The following is a 16,291-nucleotide window of genomic DNA, read 5'->3' as shown; positions in this document are numbered from 1 at the left end:
TCCCCATCCCGGACGCGACTCACACAAAGCTGCTGAGGATTGAGTCGAGCACGAATGGCTGGCGGGCGATGTGACCAACGGGGCGGGGATTCAATCTGGGGTAAACAAGACGTGTTTACAGCTCACGGTTAGAGAATGATTCACGGACGGACTCCAGGAGTAATACACGGCCTGGGTCTTAAATATCAGCTGCAGACTCACAGAGAACAGGAAGGGGGTGCAGAGCAGGATTTAAGTTAAACAATACGCTGTGCATGAAGATATGTAGTAAATGCATTTATTGGCTTTCTTGTCCGGGGGTAAGACTAGAGGACCGTTTGCCACTTTTTAGACCCATTAGGAGGTTAATTGTGCCAGTCAAATCTGGGAAAGGGTAAAACCGTAGAGTTTCGTTTTTACATTCTGACTTTGTATTAAACAAATGAACATTTTAGGGAAAAATCTGTTTCCTGCCGTTTCTAGTACTCATGCTCAACTGAGCTAACAAACTGCAGACATCCAGCTTCATACAGTATTCAACAAACAGATATGGGACAATCCCATCAAACTCTTGAGAAGAAATTCCTTTAAATAATTCAACAAAATGCACAAGCTCCATTTGACACATTACATTAAAATGGTCTTGAGGAGTCAGATGCAACAATAATTTCACAGTTTTAGACAAAACGGCCATTGCTTGAGTTACGTTGAAATCCCACGGGTGAAAGAAATATCTCTCAGACTACAAACCCAAACACGTTTGCATAAATGTGAAAGACTAATTAGCCTTCGGTGATTAACTTCTCTTCGTGGGTTTATTCGCTTCTCCTTTAATCCCAACCCGCCCCAACACCTACGCTCTTTCTCAGCTTAGTCATTAGTGACAAACCTCCTTTGGAAACTGAAGCTACCTTCAACGAGCAAAAACAAATACCAGCTTGTTTCATGCATGAGCCGCCGGAGCCCCTGAGACCGGCAGAGTAGGAAGTCAGGACACGACTGTTAATGTGTTTTGAATCACTTGTGTACACTTTCTATTCTCCCACCCAGACTGGAGACTGATGCTGTGAGTCCTCGGGTCACCTTCCTGACTAACGTGTTTTGTCCAAGACGACCTAGAGAGTCACGTCTTTGTGTGTGGAAGTCGTTGGTGTGTTTATTTATTTATCATAGACTTTATTGCCCCGTGCATCGCCACTGCTGCTTTTCATCGCACATTTGTCCCGTAACGTTGTTCCCCTCAACCGGCAAACTGACGTTTGTGGAGATCTAAACTTGCCATTAATGAATCAATGGTGAGACGTTGGACACAGAGTCGGTTTTGTGCCGCGTGGAGCAGTGACGTGCGGTGAGGATCGTGGCTGGGAGGCGCTGACTCTTTCTGTCAGATTCACAAAAATATAAATTCAACAAAGTAGCATAAATTCACCATTCAACTGGCTGCTTGCACTTCGACTACTGGTTATGTTTCATATCCCGTATCTTATATTCTTATATAACCCGGGGCAGATGAAATCGAGCGTTCTGATTGGTTGAGAGTGAGTCACGAGGTGTACTGAATTGAACCGTAATGTAATGTTACCTGTTTACATTGACCTGAGCGTTCATATAAGTGCGGTGATCAAAATAACAGTTAGATTTTGGACCTTGGTTGTCATTTCAGTTTTTAGCTCGGTGCCGATCACCTACAAACAGCCCGGAAACGGCGCAATGAGCAGTTTTGGGAAATGCGAGCTTTCGCCACCGATTAAGAGCAACTTTTAGCCAAAGAAGAAAATTCAGGTGGACGTCATGAGCAAAGTGAATGAATGAGACGCACAAATTAATGTCGATCTCCTTGCTAATCATCAACCAACTTCTGGTGCTAGACAATATTGACAATAAAGTGCATCCCTTGTCCCTTATTGCTAAAATGTTCTTTTATTTATTTTAAATATTATTAAAAATAGGTCTGGTCTTTTCTTGTTGTCGTGTACAGCAGTGTGTGCATGCTCTTACCTTTACTTGTAAATTAGGTTAAGTCCATTCGCCTATCCTTCTGGAAAAAACATCTCTATAACTTTGGTGTGAAAGTCCTCTTTATCTTCTTTTAGTTTCAACAATCTCTCTGTTTCAATAGACATTATTGCTCGGGGTGAAAGTCGCCTTTTGGTCGGTCCGATTCAGACTGTACGTTTTCAAGGACTGTTAATGTGCCCTTGACGTTCGCTACAGCTAGCACATGCTAACCATGCTATCAGTCTGTAACACGTAAAGGAAAAACAACAGCGGAACGAGCCCGCGTGCTCACGCACGCCCCCTTCAGGCGGGCGGAGGTACTGACTCCGCCTCCGCAGCAGCAGCAGCGACAAACAGGAAGCTGCCAGTCCAGCTTCCTCCTTACCGCTTATTAACCGCGCCCTTATGTCAGAATAGCAAGACTAACATATGTGAAATACAGGAGCCAGACTATGTGATGTGAGGACATAAACATTATATTGGTGACATATAGAGACATTAATTGCACGTGCTCAAATTGAGCAAAAACATGAGCAGCTCAACCGGGTTTATGAGGGATTGCGCTATCCGAGAGGAGGCGGGAAACACAAATTCAGCTGTTTTGACTATAACAATCATCGGATTGATTGGAATCTAATAATTACACTTCTATCACAGATCAGTGGACATACATATATCTTTTTTTATCATAATTTTTTTCACATTTCATGATGACAAAGTACTGGCGTGGACACCTGCAGGTTATAGACTGGTGCGGTGAGGCTTATATATGAACACTTTTTTGGTTCCAAATTTAGGCGATGCGGCTTATATTCAGGTGCCTTCTAAAGTCCGGAATTTACGGTACATTTGAATGTGTTTAAGCCAGGGAAAGAAAAATACATAAAATGAACAATACAAGAATTTTATGCAGAAAATGAAAAGTGGAGGAATTCATGTTGCTGTTACGCGTTTTTTTACAGGTCTACAAAATCCGAGCGTGGCCAAAGAAAGAAGGAGGGATGGACATTTGTCAGCTTTTCGTCTACATGCAAGTCCACTGAACAAAGAAACATTAACTTTGTCACGTATTGCCTCCACTGGAAAAGACCCAAACGCAGATTTGTTAGTCACCATGTATTTTATTCGTGAAAAGGAGGCACCGGACTAGGAGGTGACGGGGTGGTGACGGCGGTCCCGGATTCCAGAGGTGGGGGAAAAACAGTGAGCGGGATTCCCGGGGAGGTGCGTGGGCCATGCGGCCCGTTCAGGTGCCTGGGTGAAAAGAGGAAGACAGGACACTGGTTAGTTTTAGAACAGCGGCCTCTGACTTCTTGCTGTTCTTCGACCTGAGTTGTCGGTCTGACTCACAAACAAGACTAACAATCCGGCGGGGAAGAGGCTTCGGGGCCGCTCCTAAATACCTCCCCTGATTGGAAGGCAGCAACAGGTGGGTGATTGTGGATGAGACGCAGCTGGGCCCTGCTCTCACCTCCGTGCTGACGTCCGGCCCCCTCGAGTGCTGGTTGGTGCCAACACACCGACGCCTCCTGAGGGTGGCGACCTGACAGTACCCCCTCTCCGACGGGTGTCTCCAGACACCCCACCAGGCCTGTCTGGCCGACGGCGATGGTAGTCCCTCACCATGACGGCGTCCAGGATCTGGCGGCGGGGAATCCAGCACCGCTCCTCTGGACCAAAACCCTCCCAATCCACTAGGTATTGGGTTCCCCGGCCCCGGCGTCTGGAGTCCAGAATCCTACGCACTGTGTAAGCCGGAGCACCGTCAATGATCCGTGGTGGGGGGGGTCGCGGGGGAGGGGGCAGGAGGGGGCTGAGGAGGACCGGTTTAAGACGGGACACGTGGAAAGTGGGGTGAACACGAAGGGACCTAGGTAACTTCAATCGGACCGCAACCGGGTTGATGACCCCTTCAATTACGAACGGGCCAATGAATCTCTGAGACAGTTTTCTAGACTCCGTCCTCAGTGGAAGGTCTTTAGTGGACAGCCAGACCTTGTCACCTACTTTGTAGGTCGGGGCGGCCGTCCGGTGGCGGTTGGCATGCCGTTGGTAATGTTCAGAGGAGCGGAGCAAGGCCGCGCGGACTCGATGCCAGGTTCGGTGACAGCGACGGATGTGACTGTGTACGGAGGGCACGGCGATGTCTCTCTCCTGGGATGGGAAAAGGGGAGGTTGGTAGCCGTACAAACATTGAAAAGGGGACATACCTGTTGCGGAAGAGGGCAAGGTGTTGTGCGCATATTCTGCCCAGTAGATTTGGGAGGCCCAGGACCCGGGATTAGCAGACACTAGACATCGAAGAGATATCTCCAGTTTCTGGTTAGCTCTCTCTGCCTGACCATTGGTCTGTGGATGGTATCCCGAGCACAGACTGACTGTGGCCCCAATGGCCCTACAGAAGGCTCTCCAGACAGCCGAGGAAAATTGGGGCCCCCGGTCCGAGACCAGGTCACAAGGCAACCCATGTATGCGAAACACCTCCTTGACAAGGATAGAGGCCGTCTCCTTTGCTGACGGGAGCTTGGGGAGTGGAACGAAATGGGCATACTTGCTGAAACGATCAACCACGGTGAGTACAACTGTGTTACCTTCTGACGGGGGTAGTCCGGTCACGAAGTCCAGTGCCAAATGAGACCATGGGCGTCGTGGTATGGGCAGGGGGCGTAAAAATCCGACGCTAGGTCTATTAGATACCTTATTTTGTGCGCACACTTGGCAAGCTGCGACGTATCCCTTTGTGTCGTCAGCCATGGTTGGCCACCAGAACCGTCTCCTTAGAAATGCCATGGTCCGAGCCACTCCGGGATGGCACGTCAGCCTTGAGCCATGAGCCCACTGCAGGACATTAGTTCTCACATTATCTGGCACAAATAGCCGGCCCGGAGGCCCATTACCTGGCCCCGGGTTGACTCTGAGGGCAGAGGTTACCTCGTCTTCTATTCTCCACAGGGCTGCCCCGACCAAGCAGTGTTTGGGGACGATGGTGTCCGGCTCTCGCCCCTCCTCCTCTCTGGAAAACACTCTAGATAGGGCGTCTGGTTTGGTGTTACGTGATCCAGGTCTGTAAGTCAGGGTGAAGGAAAAACGTCCAAAAAACAGGGCCCACCTGGCTTGACGTGAGTTGAGGCGTTTCGCTGACCGGATGTACTCGAGATTTTTGTAGTCTGTCCAAACCACAAACGGTAGTTCCGCACCCTCCAACCAATGACGCCATTCCTCTAGGGCGACCTTGACGGCCAGTAGCTCACGGTTGCCCACATCGTAATTGCGCTCGGCCGGGGACAACCGACGCGACAAGTAAGCACAGGGGTGGAGCTTACCGTCCGTCGCGGTGCGTTGGGATAACACCGCTCCCAGCCCCACGTCAGAGGCATCCACCTCGACAACAAACTGCCGGCACGGATCAGGTTGGGCAAGGATGGGAGCAGACGTGAACCGCCTCTTGAGTTCCCCAAACGCCCCCTCTGCTTCTGGGGTCCACACGTAGGGTTTGCTACAGGAGGTAAGTGCAGTAAGGGGAGCGGCGACACTACTGTAATCCCGAATAAACCGTCGGTAAAAGTTAGCAAACCCTAAGAACCTCTGAAGTTGCTTTCTCGTGTCGGGCCTAGGCCATCCAAGTACTGCCTCCACCTTAGCTGGATCCATCCTCACCTGTCCCTCAGAAATGACGTAGCCCAGGAATGAAACAGTGTCGGCATGAAATTCACATTTCTCCGCTTTGGCATATAATTTGTTCTCCAGGAGACGTTGTAGCACCAGGCGGACATGTTGAATGTGTTCGGTGGGGTCTCTAGAAAATATGAGGATGTCATCAAGATACACAAATACGAAACGTCCCAACATGTCTCTGAGCACGTCGTTAACCAGCCCCTGAAATACCGCTGGGGCATTAGTCAATCCAAACGGCATGACTTGATATTCAAAATGCCCCAACGGTGTGTTAAATCCTGTCAACCACTCGTCTCCCTTACGAATTCTCACCAAGTGGTATGCATTACGCAAGTCTAACTTAGTGAAGATTGTGGACCCTTGAAGTGCATCAAAGGCCTCGTTCATGAGTGGTAACGGATACTTATTCTTGATGGTTATCTCGTTTAAACCGCGATAGTCAATACATGGCCGGAGGGAACCGTCCTTCTTGGTGACAAAAAAAAAACCTGCTCCCAATGGAGACGAAGAGGGACGGATGAGCTCGGCGGCGAGCGACTCCTTAATGTATTTCTCCATGGCTACCCGTTCCGGTTTAGAGATGCTGTACAGACGACTACTGGGGAACGTGGAACCAGATTTTAATTCAATCGCGCAGTCGTACGGGCGGTGAGGTGGAAGTGATGAGGCCCGATTCTTACTGAAAACCTCCCCCAGGTCATGGTAGTCAGTGGGGACGAGGGATAGGTCAGCCGCGCATTGGGTGGATCCCTGGCTGTTCTCTAGTCTCGGACTTGCAGACCGCAGGCAATGAGCATGACAAAACTTACTCCAGTTGGTTATCCTAGCCTCTGGCCAGTCGATTACCGGATTGTGTTTAACCAACCACGTAAGTCCTAGAACGATCGGAATCTTAGGGGAGGAAATAATTAACAGGCTGATCTCTTCCTGGTGGTTACCTGAAATAAATAGCTTAACGGGCTCGGTTCGGCTGGTGATCCTGGCCAGCAGCCTGCCGTCAAGAGTAGCAGCCTCAACAGCCCCCTCCAGAGGAGTGGTGTTGAGGCCCAGTTGTCTCACCACATCAGCATCAATAAAACTGTCGTCTGCCCCAGAATCGATTAAAACTTGAAATCGAAAAGACTGACCTTTTGTTGAGAGCGTGGCGTGCAGTGGTGCTCTGGGCCGGGGGTTGGGAGATATGGGTACTTGGCTCGCTAGTATTCTCTCCACATCTAGCGAGCCCTCCTGTTTGATGAGCGCCGAGGACAGGAGGAACGGTAGTGTCCTTGTAGCCCGCAGAAAAGACAGCTGTTGTTGTCAAACCGGCGCCGCCGCTCCTCTTCGTCAAGGTGATATCGGCCTAGTTGCATGGGCTCATGCTCGGGCCTCTCTTCATTGTTGGTCCCCGCTGGTGATCTGGCGTTGTACCTGGGAGGTCCCCCTCCAACAGAATATGAGGTTGCTACCCTTCGGGGGAGGGGTGACTCGCTGCGCCTCCTTTCTCTCTGTCGCTCCCGGCATCGGTTATCTACCCGAATCGCCAATTGAACCAGATCCTCTAAAGTCTCTGGTTCAGGGTATGAAACCAATTCGTCCTTGATCTGGCTACTTAATCCGTTATAAAAAACAGATTCTAAGGCCTCATCGTTCCATCCGCTTTCAACGGCTAGCGTCCGGAACTCAATGGCGTAGTCTGCGACGCCTCGGGTACCTTGCCGCAGCGCGTGTAGTCTCTTGGATGCGTCTCTACCACGCACTGGGTGGTCAAATAATTTACGCATCTCTGAGGTGAACATTGGGTAGGTACTTGCCACATTACTCTGTGTCTCCCATACCGCTGAGGCCCACTCTAAGGCTTTTCCACGTAGCAGTCCAATCACAAAAGCAATCTTTGACCCGTCCGTGGCGAATGAAGTTGGTTGTTGGTCGAAGACCAACCCACATTGTAGTAGGAAGGCTCGACAGCTGCCGAGGTCGCCATCGTACCTCTCCGGGGTAGGAACCTGTGGCTCCCGATGGTAGGGAGGGACTGGCACTGGCGGTGTTTGAGCAGGATCTGGAGCCGGAGCCGGAGGACCAACCGGGGCGCTGAGTCGGTGTTGTATCCCGGCGACACTGGTTGAGAGCTCCTGTAGTCCCTTCATGATCTCCTGAAGTGCTAGGCTGTGTTGATCTAGCAGGGCTCCTTGATTGGTGACGGCCCCGCGGACAGATTGTAGATCTGCTGGGTCCATGTCTTTGGCCGGATTGTTCTGTCACGTATTGCCTCCACTGGAAAAGACCCAAACGCAGATTTGTTAGTCACCATGTATTTTATTCGTGAAAAGGAGGCACCGGACTAGGAGGTGACGGGGTGGTGACGGCGGTCCCGGATTCCAGAGGTGGGGGAAAAACAGTGAGCGGGATTCCCGGGGAGGTGCGTGGGCCATGCGGCCCGTTCAGGTGCCTGGGTGAAAAGAGGAAGACAGGACACTGGTTAGTTTTAGAACAGCGGCCTCTGACTTCTTGCTGTTCTTCGACCTGAGTTGTCGGTCTGACTCACAAACAAGACTAACAATCCGGCGGGGAAGAGGCTTCGGGGCCGCTCCTAAATACCTCCCCTGATTGGAAGGCAGCAACAGGTGGGTGATTGTGGATGAGACGCAGCTGGGCCCTGCTCTCACCTCCGTGCTGACGTCCGGCCCCCTCGAGTGCTGGTTGGTGCCAACACACCGACGCCTCCTGAGGGTGGCGACCTGACAAACTTGGCCTGAACGGAGAAACTGTGCCACCTCAGTGAGATCAGAACAAATCAAATCCCATTCACATTACACACAACAAATTCCCTGCTCGCACACTCACACCACAGCGCCGGAGGATGCTGTGTTTCTTTTAATTCACTTAACAGAGCCCTTGTGTTTTTAAACAAACTGTTTTACTGTCCAAAGCAATTCTTTTCTGTCTCATGCAACCTGTGGCCTTATTTTGTTTGGCAAGACCAAGGCAATTTTTTTAATATAAAGTCGCATCTCTGCATAATGTAAACACTCAAACACGAGGCACCGACATCCTGTTCTTGACACACCTTCCTCCGCCTTGTGGGGCTTACAAGCACTAACACAAAAGGATTCAAGGTTCCCCCCCGCAGCTCGTGGCGAAAGGGAGACTATGCGAGAAGCATAGTAGGACCGCAGCAGATAAGCACATAACGGAAACAATGTAAGACGAGTGAGATAACAAAGATGTCGGAGCCGGTTTGAGCTGTTACAGCAGCAGCAGCAGCAGCAGCCTGAGCCAGATGTGACAATGTGCATTTCGTCTTCCTTGACCAAAGCGGGAGTGACGGCTGCTTTGATCCAGCGCAGAATCTGACATCTCCTGTCTGAGCACTCAGCACATCTCCACCGACGTGTGAACCCCCCCCCAAAAAAACCCACGCTGGTGTTCGTTGGCAAAGTAGAACAGCAGAGATCTTGAAACAACTTTCCAGGAAAACACTTGACACAAGAGAGATGTGATGCGACGTGATTACAAATTGTTCCATTAACACTCATCCTCCGTTTCCAAGTTTGTCTTTAGTGCAGCATGTTCACGTCAGGCAACGATTGGCGAACACCCCCACCTGCAACCAAGTAAATGTTATCGTTGTGTCGCTCCCAAGCGGAAATCCGGAGTTAAACAGTGCGAAGGCCCTCTGATTCTCTGTAAACAGTGGAAAGGTGCTTCAGCCCTGAGGTTGGATTTAAAGGCTGCTTTGGACGTATTGTTTGTCTCCTGGTTGACAGGAGGTATAAACTATGTCAGTAAAGCAAGAAAAGTCCACTTCTAACAGCGAGGTCTACCAGCAGTCGACGGACTGACCTCATGACGGACTCTCTAATCTATAAACTGTGATATTAAGTAAAGAACCGTTTACTTAATATCACAAAGAGATTTAAGCTCAAACACCCGCCTGAATCTGCATTTGGTATCATATACAACATTATGATTGAGCATTCCTGATGTCCTCTGTGGTTTTTGAAGCAAAGCAGACTCCTGTAAATCAAATAACCCAACAGTATTTGTTTATTTCCCCGCTGCAGGACTAATTATTTTACCCTCATCTCATTGGGTATCATTGTATTGTCAACTCAACCACGTATTACATCAGGTGTACCAAACCAATAACATGATATGGACATCATCACAATCCATATCAAACAGGCAACATTTTGCTCATTATCTGCACTTTTTCTTGGATAAATTGTGAATGCAGCACAACGTGCTACTCCTGCTTTTACAAAGATGTTAAAGCTTTTTTTCACAAAAACCCAATAGAATTAAAATGCAGGACTTATGAGACAAAGGTAAGTGCAAGACTCAAAAAAAAAGCAGGCAACAAATGTATAAATTAACAGAAGTCCAAATCAAAATGAAACAGGCTCGGTCAAGAAAAAAGGTTGAGATGAAAAGCTTTTTTCTTTAACTGTTTTTTTTACAAGAACAAATGACGATACAGTGATTGAACTGCCAAACAATGCCAGGAACCTATTTTGTCATTTATCAGAATTTTCAGACTTCTGGTTGTTGCACTATTAACCAGATTATTCTGATCTTGAATCTTTTTTTTACCCCAGAAAGTAAACTACCGCTTAGATTCTGCTCATGTAGCTGCACTTAATCATAAACGACTCCACTTCCAATTTAACGGCGAGAGTCTCGCCTTTATAACCAGCCATCTCTTCTATCCACGTCCCCACAAACATGTGATTGTGTGAGCTACGGAGACGTACAACCTGTGGGCATCTTAAGTGCCCCTTATCAGCGCCATCTGCCTCATAAAGAAACAAATTGGGCTGCGGATGCACACACAGCTGATCCCTCACCCTCGGGGCTGGAACTAAATAAGATGTTGAAATTCTGAGCCATGGATTTAGTCAGCATAGTGTTTATCCGCCAATCTGTTTGGATTACCGAATAGCAGAGTGGATATTGTTCGGACACTGTTCCCCGTTGCGTGCAACCGAGATCTGAAAGAGACGGGTCTGTCTGCATGCTCGGCCCATGACAGCAAATAGAGGAGGACAGGAATTCAGATGGAGCCTTATTCAGCCACACAGTAAGCAGAAAGAAGTGAGTTCCATCATGGAGTCATTGCTGTCTATTGACTTTTTTACATTTTCCGACCAAATACCTTTTGATTTCTTTTCCCCCGCTTACTTTCCCACAACGTATACAGCCTGACAGACACTGATCTTTTCCTCTTTGGACTTTTTCTCTCGCTGCTATTTGCTCTGTTTGGATCAAATGTCTCAATGTGAGATGTTATATTTGCAGGACTTGGCAGCTGTTGCCAGGAGACAGAAACAGGTGGATTTGCCATTGATTTTTTCCATGAGCTTGTGCTCGCGCATAAAAGATGGAGAGAGCGATTCAGAGAACTGGCCAGATGTGTTCATCATTGCAGCTCATTGGAGAGGAAGCTCTAGTCCAGGAGTTCATCGGCTCTAAGCTCCAAGCCCATCCAGCCAGCCAGAGGCCACCCTCTTTAATTCTCCCCATCTCACGATGGCGTCTATTCATGTTTGAATTTAAGACCACTTTTGCTCTGCAGTGGTCAAATGCAGACATTAAAACAACGGTTTTCCTTAAATTGTTTCCTCCTCGTTTTACTTTTCTAATTAAAGTGGGACTCTTGTTGTTGCCCAGCGGACTCTTGTTTGCAGGAAAATATGTATAGGGTGCTAAAATATATTAGCTAACGTCCTCTGGGACTGCGTTTGTTATTGTTGTACTTAGAAAGCCGCTTTACCACGATGCTTTACTAGTGTGTCAGCTTGTGTTTGTGGGTCTGTGGATTTGCTCGTGTGAGATAAAACACTTGTGAATGTCTCTATTCAAGCTGCTTATGTGTCAATTCCTTATAAGAGACTATCTCTATCTGTCTATCTCTCATCAAACTCCTTCACCAGGTTACAGCGAGCTAGCTAGCAGTTAAAGTAGATGCCAGAGCCACATTGCAGTGTGTGCGTGTGTGTCTGTATAGATTCAGCATTGCTGGCAGTGCAGTGATGAATCACTGTAATTTGCACAGCCTGCAGAGGAGGCGATACCACCGACTTTTAAAAACAGCAGCCCTGCATTGATTACCACAGCAGTTAATTGCTTGGCAGAGATACAAATCAGTGCTAATCTTGGGCTTGTCGTCGGTTTTCGAAACAAGAACAACTTCTGATCTCCCCAGCTGGTACGTGAAAGCACGGCCACGCCAAGACAGATAAGCTGAAGTGGACCAAATCAGTTCCTGCAGTGGGTTAATTGCTTTTCTGTGAATGTATTCCACATTGTAAGAGCGTGGGGATTGTTTGTATAATGATTTAGTGTACAGGAAAGATTGTAATTTCCCCAAACATCTCTGGCAGGGCCAAAAGGCCGATCATCTGGGCTCGTCCCAAAAACTCCACTGAAGGCAAACCATGACAATTGAAATGACTGACATGATTCAACGGGCCTTTTGGAATTTTGAATGACTTCAGATAAGGATCGACCGATCAAGGTTGTGTTGGTTGAGATAATAGAAGGACTTCAGGAAGGCTGGTGACCTCTGTAGACGACCTTGTCCTCTGAAAAATGTGGTGTGAAAAGTCTGAAAGAGGTTGTCACTCACTGCACGGGCGCTGAGCGGAGACACGCTGCAGCAGCGTTGTACTGAACCGCGAGGTACTTTTAAGCATTTGTCGATACTGGAAGGACAAGATGAAAAACAATTATTATTGCTAGCATTGTAAGATTGTTTTGAGCAGAGCATCGATGGACTCTATTTCCGGCAATGAAAAACAGATAGTGTGGAAAGATTAATTCAATATGACATGGCTCAGGCAACAGCTCAATATCTTGTTTCTGGCGCGTCTGCATAAGAAGCACTGACTGTGCAAGTATTCTCCCGACTCGGCAACAAATTAATCAAGTTCTACGAAGCTGAAAAAAAAAGTTAGAATTTGACTGATGTCTGTTGGAGCATTGCTGTCAACAGTTTTCAGGACTGTCTGAATATGGAGGTACAGTAGGTGCACATAAAACACTTGCTAGTTTGACCATAATGTGATGTGAACTCTTGTGTTTTGTTTGGGATTTGTTTGGTTAAGAATGATTGAATGTGGACATCTGAAAAGCAAAATCTCAAATGTATCACTATTTAGAGCTTTTCAACAAAACCAAATCTCTGGATGCGGTCCTGAGCATATGTGGTGTGACAGACATAAATTAGCATTTTGCTCCTTCAGCTCTCCATTAATCCATTAATTCTCCTTTTCATTAATTGGTTTAAAGAGAATTTCAGTCCAATAGCCTGATTAAATCTCTATAACTCATGTACGTGTTCTGTTAGTGGTGTTTTTTAAATGGAATTCTGTCTGTACATTGTAATAGCCAACGGCTGCAGGGGAGATCCATCTCTTTGCTCACCTTGATGTGTTGCAGACAGAGACACACAGCCACAGGCCATAATAGAGACTTAGAGAAAACTCTGGGAGAAGAAAATACGGCTGTGTGATGATCACTTCAAAGCCGTCGGAGGGCCTATACATAATGGATGACACAAGAGCAGACCGCTCTGAAGTGCATTGTTCTTCCCTCCCAATTAATTTAGAGGTAATTATTCCTCAGGCACCTTAATAAGATGAGAGGGCCCCTTAGAGAGGCTGCTTCTACTGGTTGATTTAGAAGAGACATTCACAAACAAAAGTGTGATCGCATGCGAGTCGCTGCAACACGCGTTGGGATCATGTCAATCTTACTTTTTTCCACCGCACTGGTCGAAGGCATTTAAATATTTCTGAGGAAAAAACAGAAAACAACTCACAGTATGTTCCAGCAATTTAGCGTTGCACTGCAAGCAAGTGAAGGAACTTAAAGCGACCTTCCCCCCCAAATCAATGGTTAAAATCAGACTTCCATCCCTCAAGCTCCATGTACACTGGATTCTACATTTCCCGCACAGCAGGCGTCCGTGCTTTCTGAATGAAAGGATGCTTTGGGACGATGTTGTCGTCACAGGCTGCTTGTATGCAGCTTAAGCACAGATAACCCTGAGGACACCACTGTGACTTAAGTTAACCGCAGTCTGAGTCTGCAGTGTGCCATAATTTCCATCATAGAGTGGCACACGACTCTACTAGCCTCATTTTTTGGTTGTTTTTTCATTGGTGAATAGCTGCTGGTACCTTGGTACTTTTTTTTGGTACCACATCTGTCTGGTTTCTCAGCAAGCTGAGACGATATTAGAGCGTGGACTGCAGAATACCAGTGTAACAAGTCTGGTTACCGATGGGCTCTTGTGGGGGTTAGGAGGCAGACACACACACGTACGTTTATCGCACAACAGCTCAGCCGCTCATCGGCGTTCCATCTTTTTTTCTCCGGCCGGATCGCCACTACTGTGTTTTTTTTAAAGCGGAGAGACACAATGAACCTGACCTGATGCTGCTGAGGCCAATAACGCCTCCACCTCTGGCACAGTTCCCTCAGCCACTCCCCCTCTGCATCCGAGCCAAACCACCACCCGCCGCCACAACCGCTCACAGAGAATTGTCACTGAAGCTGCCACAAGCGTGACGCTTTCAAACAGTCGGGATTTCAATACTGTCTGCGATTTCTTGGATGAAGCACGAACGTTCAACGTCCGTCTGTCTGATGGCAGATGAAAGGAGCAAGAGAACAAACTGTGCTCGTGTGTATGTGTCAAGTGAAATATGTTTTACGTGACCATCTGCTAAGAACCCCACTATTTTGAGGTTTGCTACTATTTGCAGGTGAAAATTAAATAGAGAAAAGAACCTGACATCAAAAGCAATTCCAGCCATTTCATAAAAAACGTCATTTGAGCTTTTCTTGATAAGAATTAGTCATAATTCCTTTCACAGCCCGACAAAGCAATAGGTAACGTCTATCATGTGAGATGTGGTTTTAGTTTTTGCAGGGCATGTTTTGAGTTGTGAACTTGTGATGGAGTGTAGCGAGTGATTGGCAGGTTACCAGAGAGAGTGAGCAGCATCCCTGATGCACGAGGCCCGTTTGGATGCAAAAACAAAGGAAGTCGATGGTGTTCTTGCTTCATTCAGGAACAGCGGGGGGACTTGTGCAGGCTCTGTTGTTGCTGCAGCGCGCTTGTTTGTTTGCCGCTCTGGAGTCTCAAGAGAGACTTGCAGACAAGAGAAACAAACAGACACACACACACACACACACATGCGCGCAGTATGCGTAGGGACTGGTGATGATGTACAGCCTCGGTGTGTTGAGGAGCCTCCTCAGCTGTACACAATGCCAGCAGAGCGCAGTGACTCAGGCTGACGCAGCGAGGAAACTTCTATCTGCTCCCAGTGCACCGTGCACAGCTCCTCCTCAGCCTCAGTGTCGCTTTGCAGCTTTTCCAGCCCAGTTTTCAAAGCCTCTCTGGCCTCATCGTTATTGTTATTGTTGTTTAATATTGTCCGCCTGCTCTCTGAATGTTGATCATATGGAAGTCCCCTCAGAAGCCAATAATCTCTTCATTTTTTCCATGCTGTTCTTAATGAGCCACATTTGGTCCTACAGAACCATCTGTTAATGACAGATACATGAGTGCCTGGAGTGCAAGTAACACCCTAAAAAGATTTTGATTTTAATGGGAGTTGTTCTATTATATTTTTGAATAATGTCAGTGTCACACTGGGGATATTTTTAGACAATAAGGTCAGTATTCTCTCAGAATACCACAGTAATGTTTTAGAGCTGTTCCTTTTTCATTTGTTTGTCTAAACTATTTGGGCCGAACTGTCCAACGTTGCTTTGGACAGTTCACTTAAACAACCGAGTATTTCCACACTTTTATGCTTCACACTATTTTTAATGGTCAAAAACCCTTTGGTAGCGTTGGGATGAGTAGTTGATGGAGTGTGATTAATGATCTGTGTGGGATGCTGCAGTACAAGTAACAGCACAATGTTTCATCTTTGTAAAAGATGGAAGATCTTGTCACATGAAGTCAATTTGAGAATTTACTAAGTTGGTTTTATGTGTTTCCTTATGTAGGCCTAAAATGCATCGATGGAATCTAGTTGCTAAGCACTTGTAAAGCAGGAGTAGGAGCCCACAGCTAACAAGGGAACTGCAGGTGAGCTTTAACAAGTCTTAAATATGCCATTAAAGGTATAATTATGTCAAATAGGATTAAGGGCTAATTAGTGTTTTAAAGGAAGCGTTCTCTCTGGATGTCAATGGTCTTCCCCCCTGACAGTACTGTTCTACGGAGGAGGTTTAAGCTGAATTAGGCCCTTTAAACTTTGAAACTCGTACACTAAGTATGTTAAGAGCACTGTTTTTTTTCCTAACAAAATATACTCGGCCAATTAAGAAATACAGTGCATCTTTGTACATCATAACGTGTATTTTTTCTTTGGACTTTGGCTAAACTCGGCAGTGGGATGCCTTACCTCGTTTGAGCGCACACAGTGCAGCGGAATCTCTCCAACCCACCGCCTCTCCACCGGGTAACCGTCCCGTAGTTCATAAAACACAAAGACACAGAACCAGCCAGAGGACAGACCAAGCCAGACGGCTTTGATGCTGTAGATTAAACTTGTGTCAAGCTGCGTTCCCTTTCCCCGCTCCATTCCACGTTAACAGCAGATGGCCTGCAGGATAACGTGTCAGCAGGGCACCC

General features: G+C 47.4%; 1 long non-coding RNA gene across 1 annotated transcript; it reads right to left on the bottom strand.

Annotated features, from left to right (window-relative positions):
* Positions 1-7,927: 7,927 nt before the first annotated feature.
* LOC144406330 (uncharacterized) lies at positions 7,928-8,355 on the bottom strand. The gene is made up of 2 exons (XR_013467605.1): positions 8,177-8,355; positions 7,928-8,080 (listed from the first exon to the last, which is right to left on the bottom strand). It is a non-coding gene; the product is annotated as an uncharacterized LOC144406330 (long non-coding RNA).
* Positions 8,356-16,291: the final 7,936 nt, after the last annotated feature.

Source organism: Gasterosteus aculeatus, chromosome 4, assembly GCF_964276395.1.
Source record: "Gasterosteus aculeatus chromosome 4, fGasAcu3.hap1.1, whole genome shotgun sequence".
Lineage (NCBI taxonomy): Eukaryota > Metazoa > Chordata > Actinopteri > Perciformes > Gasterosteidae > Gasterosteus > Gasterosteus aculeatus.
This window is presented reverse-complemented; position numbering and strand designations above follow the sequence as displayed.